The 19826-nt window shown below is 39.8% G+C and overlaps 1 protein-coding gene across 1 annotated transcript in view; it reads left to right on the forward strand.

The window, feature by feature from the left end:
* The first annotated feature begins 201 nt into the window (after positions 1–201).
* Klf8 (Kruppel like factor 8) overlaps positions 202–19826 on the forward strand; it is a 173240-nt gene continuing 153615 nt past the window's right edge. Inside the window, exon 1 of the mRNA XM_032889654.1 lies at positions 202–504. The gene's annotated coding sequence lies outside the window, so the exon portion shown is untranslated. The remainder of the gene's footprint in view (positions 505–19826) is intronic.

The raw sequence follows: 19826 nt of genomic DNA on the forward strand, positions 1-19826 counted from the left end.
GGGAGGCCTCCACAAGGAGGTAACCCCAGCTTCAGAAACCCAACAAAAATGTCCGGGGCATTGTTAAAAAGGCCCCAGGATTCTGTCGCCCATCAAAGAGGGAGGAAAAGCTAAGTTGTGTGATGCAGCTTTAAAGGGGCTGGTGATTGACAGAATGTGTAGCAGTGGATGGGGTGGAGCCGCTGGGTGGGGTCTGGGACAGGCAGCTGGGAGAAACCAAAAGGAAAAAAAAGAAAACCATTGCCCCTGAAATCCTTAACGCTGGGTGAGGGACGCTCGGGCGAATGAGGGGAAAGGAGGGTTTTAGATCTTACCACCACTCCCACCACGGGCTAACTCCCTCGTACCCTTCTGTCTCGCCTTAAGATCAGTAATATCGAGTGTACTGGCATCTCCCTAAGTCTCCCTGGGCTGGTTCGTGGCGCAAGGGCGAGGACCCCGTGTGCGCGCTGCCCTGGCAGGGGCTGCAAGGAGAGGATGACTTCGGAGGCTCGGAACCCCAAAGTAAGTCCCTTTCATTTTGCCGGGCCACCACCTCGCCTTCTTTGGCTGCCCTCCCGGGGTCTCGGAGGGGGCGGGGACATGGCCTCAGTTCTGCCGGTGGCTCACTCCAGAAGGAAAGAAGGGTGGGGCAGGGTGGAGTAGGGCGGAGGAGAGGGGTGGAGGGTGGTGCTCTGGTGCCAGAGTGGTCGCGCAGCCAGCTCTTGCGCACTGAAGCGTGTAGTGTGTTTACAGCCTCTATTTCCACTCCAGCTGTTAAGGCTTCGCTACCATCCTTCTGGCATTCTTTCTTTTTGTCACACTCCAGCATCCCTATCAGGTTGCTGAAACCTCTAGCTTTGAGCTGGGAGGGCTCCATCTTGCCTGGCTTCTTAAAGGGACAGTGCACAGTTTTACCTAGGGGACGTCTATACTTGGACTGGAAATTTAGATTAAAGAATATCAGTGCCTTACCTTGTTATAACACTACCTGTTTATTGGAAGGAATTTATGTGCCGAGGACATCTCCTCCCTCTCTCAGGTTACCCTTCAAACTTGGTCCTAACATCCAGTGGATTTTTTGAAGGTGCAATGTGGGTATTCATGCCAATTTGCACATTAGTTACTCACAGAGTCAGTTGGCTCTGTAGTTTTTGCTGAAGGGTAGCATTTCGAATCAGATGCAACATGACTGTGTAGATGACTTTGAGCAAATTAATCAATTCTACAGATATTTATTTAATGCCAACTTCATTGCCAGTGGCAGATCATGCATGCACCTGGACACTGTAAGATTTCAAGACCCTGAAGGATGTTACTACTGACTCCTTTCTTAGCTTATGGTGGCCAAGATCTCCTCCCAGGATAGAGAGAGGAATGTTGAATTTGATTCTAACATTTGCCAACCATCCCTAGCATATACTCTCTGAGTTCACATGTATTTCTTTCCATCAGTGCTGGGAATCCATATACTTAAATCAAAGGAACTGGGAGCTCAGGTTGGAAAACATGTAAACGGCTTTAAAAGTAGGTGTGGTGGCGCGTACCTGTCATGAGAGGCAGAGGCAGGTGGATCTCTGAGTTCAAGGCCACTCTGGTCTATGTAGTAAGTTCCAGGACAGCCATAACTAGAGAATGCTACCTTCTCTTGAAAAGAAAAAAAAGCCCTTGGAAGAGAACAGGACAGAATTCTTCAGAAGGAAAGCTGAGGCCATCCCGAATGCTCTGATTTTCATGTTGACGTCTTACCTGGTACATTGTTTTGGGAAGGACTGCCTCATTAGCTCCTTCCCATCAGATAAAGAAAGAGTTGGTATAGCAACGATTCATTAGTAATGGCTTCTATGGACTAGTGACATCTTTTACATGCTTCTCTTTTGTTTCTGCTTAGGGAGGGTGGCAGGATTATGGATGGAGCTTTAGTCCACAGACCAAAGAGATGAAAATGTTGTCGAGGTTTGAGGGCTATCAGTTCACCATGAAATACTCTGTGTGGGTGATGGAACGACCCAGTTCCCATAGGTCTGCAGTTAGCTGTCTCTAGTATTAAATGTAAAGTCCAGAATCACTTCTCTAATATTCTGAATTTCACTACATCTCCAGTACCAGTTCTCATCCAGGGATGGTGTCTGTTGTAGGTTCCTTGACAACATTTTAAAGCAAAGCAGAGTCCTCTATTCTGTGTCTCCTTGGTAGATCATCTAAACTTGAAAACAGTCTTACTCCAAACAGCCCATATTATTGAGTTTGTAAAGGAATTAAGATAAAAAAGACTCAACATTTTTTCCCTGTGGCCTCCTGAAAACAAAGGAAAGCACATTCAACAGAAACACTCCCAGTTGATTTTAACTGTTTGGGAGTGTGGTCTTGTTACTGAGTCAAAAGCCACTTGTGCATGCCATACCCCTTGAATGGAGGGTGGGGAAGGAACTATGTGTTGATTCCACAGCCAGTATTCTGCCTTTGGTATTCCATGCCACTTATTAGGGGCTGCTATGCTTCTCTTTTAACATTTGATTGTCACTTGGTGTTCGTGGCTGGTTTGATTATCTTTCTGGGGAATTTCAAGTTGTATATATGAGAACTAGGACACTCTTAGCTGTCATACTGTTGCTGAAATGTGTTTATTGCCTTTATAGGACAAGGAAAGCTTTATGAATGTACTGAGAAGTACTCAAGGAAAAAGTAGAATTTTTCTCCAAGGGGTTTAAGAGGCTTTCCCATAGCACTTTGAATTATTTGGTGTCATTCTGCTTCCTTTTATTTAGGACAAGGCAAAGTGGTTTCATGAGAGATAATTGCAGAAACCAAACAAAAACTATCCAGGGATCTCTGCCTCTCCGTGTCCCTCCCTCCCTCTTTCCCTTCTTCCTTCCCTCTCCCTCCCTATCCCTTTGCCCCTGCCTCTGCTTCTCTCTGCCCTCTATTTCTGTAATTCTATAGCACTAGTTTCAACCCTCAAATTGCCTCTTGGAATGCCTAGACTTTCCTGTACTAGAAAAATGTGGACAGTTTTGGTTAAATCCTATTCTGGTTCTTACTCAGTCCTCAAGAGTAGGAAGCTGCAAATGAGAAAATTGCAACACAAAATTATATTGTGTCACGCTAGTCATGTACTCATTTAACAAATGTATGCTAAGAATCTTTTCCTGTACCATTGCACCACCGTGGAGATAGTGAGAGGTGCTCTTGAAGGGGATAGACAGCAAAGATATGTGTTTGGTGAAGATCTAAATTAGTAGGAAGACAGTGTAACGTGTTAGGGAGAGCTAATATGCAATTTTTTTAAAGAAAGCCTCTTTGATATGATAAAGAATAATATATCTTATGAAATAAGGGAGATAGCCACAAGAATGTTTGAGAAGACTGTTCTACTTGGTGTATTCCAGGAATAGCAGGGGGTACATATTGGCAGCCGTGAAAGCATATACCTGGTATCCCAGTACTTTGGAAGCCAAAGGACAGCAATTTCAAGGCTATCTGGAGGTATATAGCAAGGCTAAGAAAGTAAGGAGGTGAAGGGGGTAGAGGAAATTAAATATTGGCTTTATTCTGAAGGGGTTAGGGTGCATTTTTTCCTGTTCTTTAATATTGTAATTTCCTTTGTTTTTAATTGCAATAGAATTACATCACTTCTCCTGCCCTCTTCCAGGGAATTTCTTCTTCCCTTCTGCCCCTCCCCAGGTACTCTTTGTTTTAACCACTCCCACAAACAGATAGTGCCTTTTTCTCTGATTGTTTCTGTTACACACAATATGTATGCATATGCACAAATGTGTAAATATAATTATTTGAGTACATTTTTTTGCTTGTATGTAAAGGATACACCTTTTTTTTTTAATGAAAACTGTCACCAATCATTTCAAATTCTACTTCACTAAAGAGTGTTGAACTGTTCTTGACAAAGTTGAAGTAGATTGTCATGAGTTTTGAGTGCGATGCTCCTTGTAGAAAATCTTGGAAAAGCTTTTGCTGAATCGTTCATGCCAACTAGGACATAATTTTATAGTGGCTGTTATAAACATAATTATCTGAAGATGGTTTCAAACAAATGTGAAAATACTTAAACACAAACGGCTCCAGTGCATTTTAACAAAAAAAAAAATCACCATAAATTTATTAGCACTAAGAAAATTCTTAGCTTTAATTACAGAAGTGTCACAGATTTTATAGTGCTATTTATCATAAAAATATGAAGTATTTGCTTGGAAATCTTTTTAAACATTCACTACTGCCAGCACATTATTTCTTTTAAGTTAGTTGTTCAATTTGCTTTTCCCCAAGTCGTCCAAGTAGAAGCTTCAAATTTAGATCTCTATCCCTAGCCTGGGGAACTCAGAAAGAGAATAATGAGAATGGGGTTAAAAGCGAGAGAAAAAGAACCGGCATCCAGACAGGAAAATGTAGCAAGAGTTTTAGCATCTCCTTTTATAATTTGGAAGTTCCATTTATTTTAGGCCTTGAAAACCCCCTTCTCATTCCAGATCCTCATTAGGGGGAAGGTAGGTATGTATGTTGGATTACTGACTGTATGTTCAATGTACACATGAAGGGCTGCATCTTCCCTAATAATTCTCAATTGGCCATATAGTAGACACAGTTGAGGAGTATATTAAGAAAATTATGATACCTTTGCTTATCGGCCTAAATTCAGATTAGGTTACTTTGGGAGTGACCTGAAAGAAAGGATTGTTTAAAAAATAGTCTTCAGGTAATTCTACTGTGGAAGCAAGGCTGCCCAGCACTGTCTTGGGTCTGAGGTTACTCTAGTATGGTAGCCAGAGCAGAAGCATCTCATCACCTGAAAGCCTTTTAAGAGTGTCAATTTTCAGCTAGGTGTAGTGGCACAAGCCTCTAATCCAGCGCTAGAGGGAGGCAGAGGCAGGCAGATTTCTGTGGGTTTGAGGCCAGTCTGGTCTACAGAGTGAGTTCCAGGACAGCCAGGGTTACACAGAGAAATCCTGTCTCAAAAAAACAAAAAACAAAAAACCAGAAAAATGGCACTGGAGAGATGGCTGAGTCGTTAAGAGCACTGACTGCTCTTCTGAGAGGTCCTGAGTTCAAATCCCAGCAACCACATGGTGGCTCACAACCATCTGTCATGGGATCTGATGCCCTTTTCTGGTGTGTCTGAGGACAGCTGCACTGTATTCATATATAATAAATAAGTAAATCTTCAAAAATATTAAAAAGCGAGAAAAAATTCAGGCCCTGCCTTAGATGAACTGGTTCAGAAATTTTTAGAGGTGGGACCTAGTGAAAGAGATTTGAACAAGCCCTTCCGGTTGCTCATTGCTTTAGAATTTAAAGGTTCGCTCCAGGTCCAACACAACTGAGGAAATAATATACTGCTTTCAGTAAGAGAAGTTCCCGGCGCTTTTGTGTGAAAGGTGGGAAAAGTGTGCCTGTTAGCATCCCATGTCAGAAGCTCATTCCTGTGCCATCAGTGTTTGGATTGTATGCATCATCTGTCCACCCTTCTATTAGCTTAAACATTCTTTGTTCATTGTGCACTATTTAATTTAATCACCATAATATCTTTGTAAGGTAGTCATTGATGAGACCCAGGAAAGTAAAATACTAAAGATCACATAGCTTGTTAGTGGAACATACATTTTCTCTTTTGAATCCTCTGGGATTTTTGTTCTGTCACCTGATGTCCTCCTGTTCTGTCTTCACTTTTTTTTTGTTCTCCTGCTCATCTGACCATGCCTACATGATATACTACCATGCACTAGATTCTCCAGTAAGCACTTTAGGTGCTTCAATACACACTCTGATCACAATAGTCCCTTGAAGCAGGTGCCATCATTTTTCCTGTTTTACAATTAGAGCACAGGAAAACCAAGCAACTTGCCCACGTTTCCAGAGCGTGCCAATGGTAGACAGGCATCTGGTACACAGTGTACAAAGTCTGCACATTGTTGTCTCATACTGCTTTATCTTCTGTGGTAGTTTGAATGAGAAATATGTGTGTCCCAGGGGCTTGGGTATTTGGACACCTGGCCCCCAGTTGGTAGGATTGTTGGCAGGTTGTGGATCCTTTGGGAGCTGGAACCTTGTTAGAGGAAGCGTATCACTGGGAGCAGGCGCTGAGTGTTTATAGTTTCACCCTACTTTCTGTTCGCTCTTTCTGCATAGTGTTGTGGTTTAAGATGTGAATTTGAGCTCACTACTCTGACCACTGTGACTGCCGCTTGCTGCCATATCTCCCCACCATGATGGACTCTTCCCTTTCTGAAACCATAATCCCAAATAAGCCCATTCTTCTATAGACTGCCTTGCTCATGGTGTTTTGTCATAGCAACAGAAAAGTAACTGATACACCTTTCTAGCATATACTTTCTTTTCCAGTCTTAAGCACTTTCTTTGTTAACATACAGATTAATACTCACTTTTTTTTTTTTTTGGTTCTTTTTTTTCGGAGCTGGGGATCGAACCCAGGGCCTTGCGCTTCCTAGGCAAGCGCTCTACCACTGAGCTAAATCTCCAACCCCCAATACTCACTTTTTTTTTAAGATTTATTCATTTATTATATATAAGTACACTGTAGCTATCTTCAGATACATCAGAAGAGGGCATCGGATCTCTTTATAGATGGTTGTGAGCCACCATGTGGTTGCTGGGAATTGAACTCATGACCTCTGGAAGAGCAGTCGGGTGCTCTTAACCGCTGAGCCATCTCTCCAGCCCCCTCACTTTTTTTTAAAACATCACTTTTTTGAAATCCTTCCTGAAACTGCTCTTACCAGTTACTATATGCTCTATCCTGCCTAGTGCTCTAGTTTAGGTCTTGAACCTAATTAACTGCTACACTCAGGGTTGCAGGCTAGCCTTTCTTTTAGAACCTCCTGTTCTTTGACTTTTATGTCAGTATTATTTCTTGGATTGCTACTTGCCGGATTGTTCTTTGCATTCTCTTCTCTTGCTGCTCTAGAATCCCTGTTTCTTGTTGCCACTTGTATGATGGTGTCTTTCTGCATGGCAAGTCTCCATTTTCAAATGGAATGTTTCTTCTGAGCCTAGACCATTAACTGGACAAACATTTCAGCATCTTACATGTAGTGTGTCTAACACCTTTTATGTATTATCAAACCTTCCATTTTTGTCCTCTGATCAATGACTTAACAGCATCCATTACCACTCTCTTTTCCTTTACTTTCCAAATTATGTTTATTTTTTCTTATCATACCTAATGTGGCATATTAAAAGAGGTGGGTTGCTGTTCTGTCTGTCTGCAATATCGGTGTTCTCTGTTATGGGAGGAGTATATTCCAGCATGTGTTGGAGCCCTAACTTTTTCAGAACTTTTGAATGTGAGTGTATTTGGAGATGGTTTTATTTACATAGGTGATGGAGTTACAATGAGGTCGACAGGATAGAGCCTAATTTAATGACTCAAAGCATTATAAAATGAAAAATTCAGACACAAAACTCACCCAATGGTGCAAAGTGGAAAGATAGACAGTAAAAATGAGACGCTCTACCTAATTCCTCCCTCATAACCCTCAGAAGAAATTCCCTCACCCTCATGGATTTCAAATTGTCTATGGAACTGTACAACAATGCATTTCTATTGTTAATTAGTGTGTGATGCTTTTTAATGTTAATTCTAATAAATTAGGATAGACTCCTCTCTGTTTTACAATATCTGCAATTTTTTTTGTTTGTTTTTTTTTTTGTTTTTTTTTTTCGAGCTGGGGACCCGGAACCAGGGCCTTGCGCTACAGGCAAGCGCTCTACCACTGAGCCAAATCCCCAACCAATATCTGCAATTTTTAAACCTTTTCTGTTCAATGTTCAGAATCTTTCAGCGGGGTTGGGATTTGGCTCAGTGGTAGAGCGCTTGCCTAGGGAGGCACAAGGTCCTGAGTTGGTCCCCAGCCCCGAAAAAAAAAAAAAAAAAAAAAAAAAAAAAAAAAAAAAAAAGAATCTTTCAGAGCTGCCCTATCATGGGATTAAATTCATCCCTCTTAATAGGATACTTCCATTCTGTCTGCAACCTGTTATGTATATGTGATTTTTTTCCTTGTTACAAGTGTCCGGTTAAACTTAACCTAACAGTACTTGTTACCACTCTCTTTTCCTTTACTTTCCAAATTATGTTTATTTTTTCTTATCATACCGAATGTGGTATATTAAAATAGGTGGGTTGTTGTTCTGTCTGTCTGCAATATCTGTGTTCTCTGTTATGGGAGGAGTATACTCCAGCAAGTCGTATTGCTTAGATATGCCATGTTTTTTCAAAAATTCCATTCCTTATTCTTTGGTAGTCCCTTTATCTCAAATGTCTTTTATGGGCTATGAGCACTCTGTGGTGTTGGAGTGCTTACCCAGCATGACCATAGTCCTGTGTTCCTAATAGGTTTCACCGGTGTAAGAAGATAGTTAAGAGTATAAAGGCAGGCTTATCGAGAGGCTGCTCTTGGGCCAGTCCACTGATCTTATGGTAGCAGTCAATGGAGTCGCATGCCCTTGCTAAAGAAGGGGTTTTTATAAGTCTTGGGCATAGGATGACTACATGTAAACTAGTAGCTGTGGTTGTACCCGTGTATGATAAAAAAGCCGAGCCCCTGGCCTGGCACTGCTGTGTGTGGAGATGAGGAGAGATGTGATCTTCTTAGCTGGAGTTCTCCATGCACACAGGTGGGGTTAGGAAATGAAGAGTAAACAGGGTTTTTAGTTTGTGCAGTGGTTCCAATTACTTCCCATCCTTAGCACTGCAAACATTTAAAGAATCCTCTTCCATAACATTTTCATCTTTATCCTACCCTTCATCTCAGTTTTCTCTTTTTTGGCAAACTCCTTGGTATATCACAATATCCAATTCAAATTCTATGAATCCTTGCTGTATGCTGAAGTATAAATAGGATTTGGATAGCCAGGTTGCAGGGGAAGGGATATTTCAATCAGGAACAACAGAGCAGAATAAACAAGGCTGCTAAGCATAACTGTAATATAGGTTGAAGGAAGCTGCAGTAGAATAAGAGAAGTGAGCTTAGGAAATTTCTTCCAGAGGTATTTCAGAAAATAGCTGAGCTTCAAAGAGTGATGTTAATGCTGAATTGACCTAATCCTGACACTTAAGTCAACTATATTTTATCACATGAAAATCTGATACTACTTCTTTGTAAAATTTAAATCTATTTTATTTTAATTTAAATTATATATTAAGACATAAAATACATATTGAGGAGGTATCAAGTGTTACATTAAATACATATATTATTTACCACTTTACAAAAGATGAATATATTTTTCTTCTCAAATAGTTATCATTTTTATGGTGAATCTATTCAAAATCCCTTCTACTGGACTTTTAGAAATAACCAGTACATTACTATTGTTTATATTCACTCCGATGTGTAATAATATACCCAAAGTACTTTTTTATTTGATTAAAACTTTGTAATCATGGGCAGGGAGGAGATATGGAATGTAGAAGAGTTGGAGGGTGGACCAGGAAGGGAATAAAATGTGGAATGTAAAAATAAATTAAAAAACACTTTGTAATCACTAATAAGCTATGTGCCATTCTTTCTTCCTTCTTATCTACCCTGGCCTCGGGAATCAACCTTGAATGCTCCATTCATATAACATTAACCCTTTTAGATTTTACATATGAGTGTGATCATACAGTAGTACTTGATGTGCCTGACTTAGTTCATTCAACATAACAACCTTTAAACTCCTCTCATGGTAGCAATTTGTATGGCTTCTTTCGAAAACCATTAATTTAAATCCCTTTCCCATTATTGATAAAGTTTTTGTTTGTTTTCGAGACAGGGTCTTATGATGTGGCTCCTGCTGGCCTGGAACTCACTCTGTAGACCAGGCTAGCCTCCAACTCACAGAGAGCCACCTGCCTCTGTCTCCCAAGTGCTGGAATAAAGGCATGTGCCACTACACCCAGCTTCATTATTAACAAAGTTTTAAATTTTAATTATTATTTATTTTTGCTATCAAGGACTTTTTTGAAATAGGGCCTCTCTGATCTTGGTTGGTCTGGAGTTCACTATGTAGTTCAGCCTGGCCCCAGAGACATAGCAATCCACCTGCCTCAGCCTCATAAGTGCTGGGCAAAAAGGTGTGTGCTACCATGCCTCAGTGCTGTTGAGATTTTTATATTTACTCTTCCTTAAATATATATTATTTAACTATATATTAACTCTATATATGTTAGTTAACTATATATTAACTCTTCCTTAAATAGAATGCGTACAAATATCTTTCCACTTTCCTAGGTTGCCTTCTATTGTTTACTTTGCTGTGCATACACTTTTTAGTTTGGTGCAAAATCCCACTTATTTCCCTTTTCCCTTTGCATGCTTTTGGGTACCTGTCCAGAATTCCTTGCTTATTTCAATGTCTTGAATTGTTTTTTTCCTAATAGTTTCAGTTTGGGCTTTTATATTTAACTCTGTAATCATTTTGAGTTGATCTCCAACTGCACATATATTCAGTTTTCCTAGCCTCATTTATAGAAAGATTGTCATTGCTTCAATTAATTCTCTTAGAATGTCCGACAGAAGTCTGTTGTCTGTAACTCTCTGGGCTGACTTTTATGCTCTCTTATTTTGTTCCATTAGTCTCTATATCTATGTTAGACCATTTTTTAACAATTGTAATGTGTTTGTGCTTTTATTCAGATTACTACAGCTTTATAGTATATTTTGAAGCCAGGAAGTGTGGTATCTATTTTTTTCTTTTTCTATAAGATAGCTTTGACTATTTAGGAATTTTTTTTGTTTACATACACATTTTATGGTTATTTTTCTATCCATGAAAAGAATGTCATTGGCATCCTAACAGAGTTTACTTTGAACGGGTCTTGCTTTAGCCAGTGTGCATATTTTGATGTCGCTTATTCTTTTTTTTTTTTTTTTACCTTTTTTTTTTCGAGCTGGGGACAACTCCAGGGCCTTTGCGCTTCCTAGGCAAGCGCCTACCACTGAGCTAAATCCCCCAACCCCGCTTATTCTTTTTTTGATTGTGATATCTTTATATTTTGAATTTTTCACGCTTTTTTCTAATTTTCATACTCTTCACCTCTTTGATTTAACCTTTTCAAGGTATTTGAAAATGAGTGTGTGGAAAGCTGAATCTTTTAATAGCATGCAGACACTCCTCTCTCTCTCTCTCTCTCTCTCTCTCTCTCTCTCTCTCTCTCTGTGTGTGTGTGTGTGTGTGTGTGTGTGTGTGTGTGTGCGTGTGTGTATTATGTATGTATGTATGCAAGCACACACATGTGATTGAAGATAAAAGATTAAAACTGGGTCAGAGTTAATGTCTTTGGTTTTATTAAATCTACTCATATAGGGGCTGGAGAGATGGCTAATCAGTTAAGAGCACTGGCTGTTTTCCTTGGGTCCTGGGTTCAAGTCCTAGCACCAACATGGCAGCTCACAACTGTCTGTAACTAGTTCCACGGAATCTTACACCCTCACACAGACATACATACAGGCAAAACACCACTGCACATACAATAGTAATAAATTTTAAAAAATCTATCATATGCATTAACCATTTCTATTTATAATGCAGAATGAAAGAAACATTTAGTCCTTTATTTCATTCATTCATTCATTCATTCATTCATTCATCATACAACAGAACCCTGTAGTTCTTTGCTACAGCTTGGGAACACAAAACTATAAGACTCCAGTTTTCATCAGATCTCCTCAGCTGGGAGACAGACAATCCTTTATAACTTATTGATTATTTACTTTTTGCTGGAGACCATGCTAAACCCTTTGCATACTTTTAAATTAAATTTGCAGTAAAGTTATGACTATTGTTTAGATAAGGTTAGAGAGAAATCTGGCTTCCCTCTCAGCCTCTGACTGAATTGCTCTATTTGGTCTCTTACTAACTGGCAATCTGTTCTAATCTTCTGCTTCCTTTTCATTCTCCGGCTCATCCAGTCTTCACCTGTGTTTAGCGTGTTCTCTCTTCAACCTGTCTCTGTACAACTGTCCCTGGAAAACTGCCTCTTTCTCCCTCTCTGCGCTGCTTCCTTAAGTAGCTTTCCTTTCCTCTCTGTTCTTTGGAGAGTTGGGCATATCCTATTCTTTCAAATCTTTCTTTGATTCAGCAATTTGTCTGCCCCTCAATTAGACATCACTTTCAAACATGGATACATCCTTCTACAAACTAACTATATGTTCTTTGTTTGGAATTAAAGGTATGTACTAAGGCCTGAGCCACACCAAAACTAGAAGCAAGCTTTTTTTTTTTTTCAGTAAATAGCATAATCTTGGAGTTGCTGTGTGACCAAATATTCTGTAACAAGTCAAGGTGGACTACTAACTTTGGATCACAGTACTATTTTAATGAAATAATGTGAAGAAATAGTAAGATAGAACACTTCTTGACAGGTAACAATTCAAGGACCTATGCACCAATATCTGTGTGCACATGTCTGTGGTTTTAAACTGTGTTTGCTCAAAATTAGAATTCATTGTCAATGTATAAGAGCTAGAGTTCCCGTTGGGGGGTGGTAGAGACAGAGGCAGGTAGATCTCCAAGATCAGGGCCAGTCTGGTCTATAGAGAATTCCAGGACAGCCAGGGATACACAAGAAACCCTGTCTGAAACAGTAAACAAAACAACACAATACAACACAAACAAAATAAGTGATAGAGTCCACATAAAGCTTTTCTTAAAATCTATCTTATCTCTATGGCTCCAATAGCGGTAGTTACCACAATATGAGCAGGAGCCTCTACTTTAAACATTTCATTTACTAATTGAAGTTAATATCTTTTGGTTATAATGTGACTAGATCTTTTATTCTTTTTTTTTTTTTTTTTTTTTTTTTTTTTGGTTTTTTTTTTTTGGGCTGGGGACCGAACCCCGGGCCTTGCGCTTCCTTGGTAAGCGCTCTACCACTGAGCAAATCCCCAGCCCTTAATTTTTTTTTTTATTCATTTATTATATATAAGCACACTGTAGCTGTCTTCAGACACACCAGAAGAGGGCATCAGACTTTTACAGATGGTTGTGAGCCACCATGTGGTTGCTGGGAATTGAACTCAGGACCTCTGGAAGAGCAATCGGGTGCTTTAACCGCTGAGCCATCTCTCCAGCCCGTTGTTGTTGTTTTAAGACAGGGTCTTACTATGTAGCTCAGGCTGTCCTGGAACTCATTTTATAGACTAAGCTGGCCTGGAACTCACCAAGGTTCATATGTCTCTGCCCCAAGTGCTGGTCTCACTAGACCTTAAGAATGGACTGAGTTTATGAAATGGGAAGTTATGGAGTGGTGGCATTCCATCTCTGCCTCTTGGCCCACTCTGAGGCTGAATTGCTGTGTTTTATCACACACTCCTGCCACAATGGACTGACACCTCTTAAATCACATGAGCCAAGATAAATCTTTCCCTCTAATACTGGTAGTGTTAGTACTAACATTTTGACTAACTCATGTCACCTGAAATATTTCTTTAAACCAAGGAAAATTCAGATTACATGAAAAGAAACGGGAAGTTGATATGTATCCAAAGTTTCTAATGAATCTTAGCTATCTCTCCATCAATGTCCTCTCTCTTAGATGGTCTTAGCATGTAGTGGGCAACAGATAGCTTTTGTCTGCTGAGTTCCTGTTACAGATGTTATGGTTAATTTACATAGAAAGTCACTGGATCTCATCATTCAATTCCAAACTCACAGGACTTGGTTATACCTGGCTTCAACTACCTAAGGACTGCTATATGTATCCGGAGGCTTCACCCCTTTGCTAACCAGTGAGGACTTTTCAGGGGATAATTTTCTCAGTCTCTGTTATTCTGTTATAGCAACAGGAAGCAGATGAAAATAAGTCTGTAGTATATAACATTCAAGCAATGAGTGATGTATGCTTGTATTTTCTACACTTTCTCCTGTTCTTTCCTCTTAAAACCTACTTGTTGATGAAACCATGGTTCATTTATCTTTCACTTTACCAAATCTTAGCGCATCTAACACCTCCCCTCCCCCAAGTCCTGCTTGTAATGCAAATTGAGTACAGAGCTCTGGGTTAGAGCCCGGGGAAGTACTTCTTTCTAATGTCTGAGTGGTACAGAAGCCCCTGAATAGATCACCCACTGTGCAGTAAGGACAGAGGAAAGATAACACAACATCAACGGTGTTTTCTTTAAAGGTCAAGTGATTGCTATTTTAATATGTTAAATGGCTTTCTCAAGGTCACAGAGCTGGTTAGTGTCGGAATCCAGACTTTAATCCAACGACTTTCTCATGCCGTCTTTTATAGTCTCTGCTTGTAATCATTTCTGGAAACAGTTCCTTGATTTTGAATTGCTTTTTATAGCTCAACTTACTCTGTGAAAGTACAGCAGCCTTTTGGTGTCTTGGTTGAACACAATTTTGTATTGTGGAATTATTACTCTATTTACATCCAGGTTTCCTTGTAAATAGATTTAAGTCAAATTCTGACCATGTGGGATGATTGCTTTATGAAAGCTTTATATAACTTAGAAGCCAACTTACTACATTATTCATACAGTTTTTATTGGTCCAAAAGGAGAAGTGAGGCTGATTCAAATATTTGGAGATAACAATCATAGTTGTTGATGAGGGAGAGGTAAAAACTGTTTAAAGTGACCTCTCATTTTAAGCATGCCCACTGTATCTGATTGACACTGAGGTCCTCTTGTCCCAGTGCATAGAGGGGACAATAGACAATTTACTCATTAGCTGAAGTAGAAAACCCATGGATTTTTACAAATATGTTGTTCAGACTATTTCTTGCCTGGCCTTTTACACTCAGAATACCTACAAGTTGGTGAATCATTTTGAGATCATTTGATAGCCCCAATGTGACATTTGAGAACTTGCAAAGTCCTCTTCAGCATCGCTGGAATCTACCACTGAGTTCTTCCCTTTCAGCTGTGCCGTGTGGTGCATGTGCGCATGGCATGTTTATGATACCCAGTGAGTGGTACCTTTAATATCCTTCAAACTTCCTCTTGTTTTTAAAAGTGCATTTGGGGCACTCGTGTTAAATTTGTCCTTTTTTGACTCAGCCAGGGAATGTAAAATATAATATTCATGATTGGGTAGGTTTAACCTCGGGAATCTAATTTTGTATTTCAACCTCTGGTGGTCAGAAACAGCACATTCATGGAGTGGGAAAAATATTCTAGCAAAACAGCCTCTTGTTGCGTAGTCAAGGGTCAGAGCAGCACAAGCTTCTGAATGCCCAGTATTGTTGTTTTCTCCCCTCTGTGTAAATGTTATTTTGTTGAATCTACTTAATACAAACCTATGAAATTCCATTTTCCTGCGTTATGAAATAAGTAAATGTAGAAATAGTGAAGTTAACTAAATTTCCCTGTTTCTTGGCCCCACAAGTAAGTGCTGTGTCATGCCATTTTTACTCACTGAAGTTAGTGAAGTGACAGATGCAGATGCAGCAGACCTCTTTTTTTTTTTAATAAGTATTCGCAGGCCATTCCTTCGCACTGCCTTACAGTGAGCAGAAATTCAATCATAGACCTCCCATACCATTAGACTCAGATATCTCAGAATATCTTGGTCCTTTCTGCCCTCAATGTCTACAGTATAAGAGAAATCCAGAAAATATTTGCTGACCAAAGTAATGAATAAACAAGTGTATGAATAAATCCAGTTTTGGGGAATCATTGACATAGTTTGTAACATCTTGATAAGTTGTATATTGTTTTACATTTTTGTTGTCAATGCTATATAAATTATTTATGTGTCTGTAGACTGATAAATGTATGTATTCAGAATTTGTTATCCTGATATTTACAGACTCACAAAGATATATCACATAAGTGAATATTCTTGGTTTCCTGCTATTGTAAAAATCATACCATAAATGCAATCTCAAGCTCCATTCATGCTACCAAACTTGGCCTCCTAATTTTCTAATGAAATACACATTCTTTCATGTCTCTTATACATGAACAGTCAGTCTGGTTCAAAATTTCTGTGCATAAATGACCTGTTTCTGTGATTACAGTGCAGGTACAACCTGAGGAGAATATCGATGGCCACAGAGTGGGTAGCCTAAAACAGAAATTCATTCTCATAATTCTGTAATGTAGAAACCTGGCATCAACATGCTGGCAGGGCAGGGGCCCACCCAGACCTCTCTAGGCTTCATGAACGTTTTTAGCTTCTTATACTCCTATGTATTCGTTGGCTTGTAACAGGATAACTGATGTCTCTGTGTTTTCATTTGTGTGTATTTTTCTCTCTTTTTCTTCTTCTTGTAAGGACATAATCATATTGAAAAAAGGTCTGCTTTAATCACCTCATCTCGATTTTTATCTGCAAAGTCATTATTTTCAAGTAAGGTCACATTGGCAAGGACTGATATCAACATACCAAGAACATATTTTGAGGGATACAGTTCAACCTGTAAGGTCATGTTCTCTGGCTCCCCTGAATGCATGTCCTTCATATGGGGGAAATACTCTCCACCTATCCCAGTCTTCTCAAAGGCCTTAACCTAGTCCAAGCATCAGTTCTAAGTCTGAAATGTCAACTAAATAAAATCAGTACAAAAGTCCTAAATTTCATCTGTCATTCATTTCAATAAGATACGATTGGTTGAGAGCCCCCCCAGCCCCAGGGGCAAAATTTTTTTTCCATTTGCAGACTTGTAAAACCTAGAGGAAAGTCTGAGAAAACCGGGATAGGGACAAAACAGGCATTGTCATTCCAAAATCCTTCAAACTAAAAGAATAAAAGGCGGCTTGGGGTCAAGGCAGGTCAAGGAACATTGTATTAGAGGTCAAAGCCTGAGAATAATCCTGTGGTGTGTTTCTCTGTCCCCTTGGCTTGGTAGCTTTATCATTCCAGCCAATGGGACGGTGATCCTCCCTCTCTTACTTCTGGAAATGATGCGTTTAGCCCAGGCCTCTGCAACCATGCCCTGTCTCTTCACTTCCCTCTTTCATTTCTGCTCTTCTCTGTTCCTTTAAATCAAGACTAACATGGTTTGCCTGGCATGGAATCTTCATAAACCTGTTATATATGTAATCCACAGAGATAGAGCTTCAAGATAGCCTTGTGGGAGAACACAACTCAACCCAAAACAATTGGATCTCTGTAAAGACCTAGAATATCCGTGTGCAGTGTAAAGATGAGGCAGGGATCAATAAATACTTCTAGTGTGACTTCCTGTTTCTTGTTCATGCTAAGACATTTCACCTGGATATTGATGTATAGTCTTCTGCCTAACACATCTACTGTCAGTCCTGATGTTCTTAGTCTCCTTTGCTTCTTTGATTTTACACATCTGAAGACTGTCCAACTAGTATATTCTTATTACATATTTAATATTGTATTATGTATATACTTATTTGTGCTGAAGTATCCAACTATTATGTATTTATTTAGCTTATTGTTTGTTTCTCACTATTAACTACCCTTTCACAAAGGCTGTATCTTCTGTTTGTTAGTGTTCAATGGTGTTTTTCTCCAGAACTTGAAATGGTACATAGCCAGCCCACTGTGAACATTCAGTGTTTTTTCATGCAATGAGTGTACAGAGATAAAGAGGGTCTTTCTGGAGCATTAATATGATGGTAGGTATTTTTATCACATCTTTATCTATTCATTTTTATTTTGTGTGTGAGTGGTTGCCTTCATGTACATATACATATCAAGTGCATGCCTTGAAGTCAGAACAAGATGTGCTAGATCCCTTGAAACTAGAGTTACAGATGCTTGTGAGCTGCCATGTGGGTGCTAGGAACTGACCCCTAGTCAACTGGAAAAAACGGCAGGGACTCTTAATCACTGAGCCATGCTGGAGGGATTTTATAACAGCAGATAAACAAGGGAGGATCAAGTAAAAGCATGTGTAAAAACCAGCTCCTTCAGTTTGCATAGTGAGACCAAGTGACATTAGCCTCTCCCATTATGGTCAGTGCCAGTGGTTACATTCAATTCATGGTTGTATTGTAGCATTTCTTTTTTTTTTTTAAATTAAATGTATTTAATTTTTGACAGAAACAAGTATTCAAAGTGTACTAGTCTATGACAGTAAATATTTAATTTCTGGCCTTAATGACCAGAGGCAAAAAATGCATGTTTATTGCAATTCCTCGTGGGTTCAAGGTAAATTTTAAACAACAGAAAGAAAGAACAGTCGTCGATACCTTTAGACTTTTACAAAACCTTTGCCTTATTTTGAAACTATGTGTGATTCATCTAAATTCAAAATAGTTCTTTAATGATAATGACCTGAAATTTGATTTGATTGCATGACTTCATGAAATTACAGGTAAAATGAATGGAACCAGAAAATATCATCCTGAGCAAGGTCACCAATCAAAAAGAACACACATGGTATGCACTCACTGATAGGGTAGACAGTAGGCAAAAAAGTTCCATGATACAACCTCACAGATCATATGAAGCTCAAGAAGAAGAAAGACCAAAGTGTGGATGTTTCAGTCTTACTTAGAAGGGGGAACAAAATAATTACAGGAGGTAGAGGAAGAAAGGGACTTGGGAGGGAGAGAGGAGGGGGAGGGGAAAAATGGGGCAGCATCAGGTGTGGGAGGAGACTGGAGAGATGTACAGAGAGTCAAGGAATTGAACAGAGGTGTGTAGCAGTGGGGAATGGGGAACTGGGGGTAGTCACCAAAGTCCTAGATGCCAGGAAACTAAGAGTCTTCCAGGACCCAAGGAGGATGACATTAGTTGAAATACCCAACAAAGGGGAAAGAAACTTGTACAGACCATATACAGAAGTTAGGCAAGGACCCCAATTGAGGGATGGGGCCATCCACCCATCTCAAAAAAATTAACCCAGAATTGCTCCTGTATAAAGGAAATACAGAGACAAAGTGTGGAGCAGAGACTAAAGGAAAGGTCATCCACAGACTGCCCCACCTGGGAATCCATCCCATATGTACCTACCAAACCCAGACATTATCACTGATGCCAAAAGTCCTGACTGACAGGAGCCTGATATAGCTGTCTCCTGAGAGGCTCTGCCAGAGCATGACCAATACAGAAGTGGATGCTCACAGCCAACCATTGGACTGAGCATGGGGACCCCAATGGAGAAGTTAGGGGAAGGACTGAAGGAGCTGAAGGGGTTTGCAACCCCACCAGAAGAAAAACAATATCAATCCAATCAGACCTCCAGAGTTCTCAAGGACTAAACCACTATCCAAAAAGAGTACATGGAGGAACCCATGGCTCCAGCTGGATATGAAGTAGAGAATGGCCTTATCTGGCATCAGTGGGAGGAGAAGCCCTTTGTACTGTGAAAACTTGATGCCCCAGTGTAGGACAATGCTAGGTAGGTGAAGCAGGATTCGGTGGGTGGGTGGCAGAGCACCCTTATAGAAGCAGAGGAGAGGGGAAATGGGTTATGGGGTTTGCAGAGTGGAAACCAGGAAAGGGGATAACATTTAAAATGTAAATAAGTAAAATATCCAATACAAAAAATAAAAATTAAAACAAGAAATAAAATTTTGTAGTTTAAATCCAACAATATTAAATACTGCTTTTTAAAAAGAAATTAACAGAGTCCTAGCTCTACATCACAGTAACTATATTAATGATGTATTGTAGCATTTCTAATTAAGAAACTGTATGCCTTTTCCTTGGTGAGCTAAGAACTTGGTGCAGAAAGAGGGTAGTATTTCACTGGTTTTGGAAAGAGGCATGGCTATTGGCCAGGGAAAACAGTGAAGGGATGATAAATGTGAGGGTGTGGGTGTAAACCAAGAAAAGCAATGGCATACTGTAGCATCACTATAAATACCCCCCACAGTGTACTACACTATCTTAATCAACAGCAGCAGCAGCAGCAATTGCACCATCTGTTGCATTTACTACATGCCAGGCACTGTGCC

This window comes from Rattus rattus, chromosome X (genome assembly GCF_011064425.1).
Source record: "Rattus rattus isolate New Zealand chromosome X, Rrattus_CSIRO_v1, whole genome shotgun sequence".
NCBI lineage: Eukaryota > Metazoa > Chordata > Mammalia > Rodentia > Muridae > Rattus > Rattus rattus.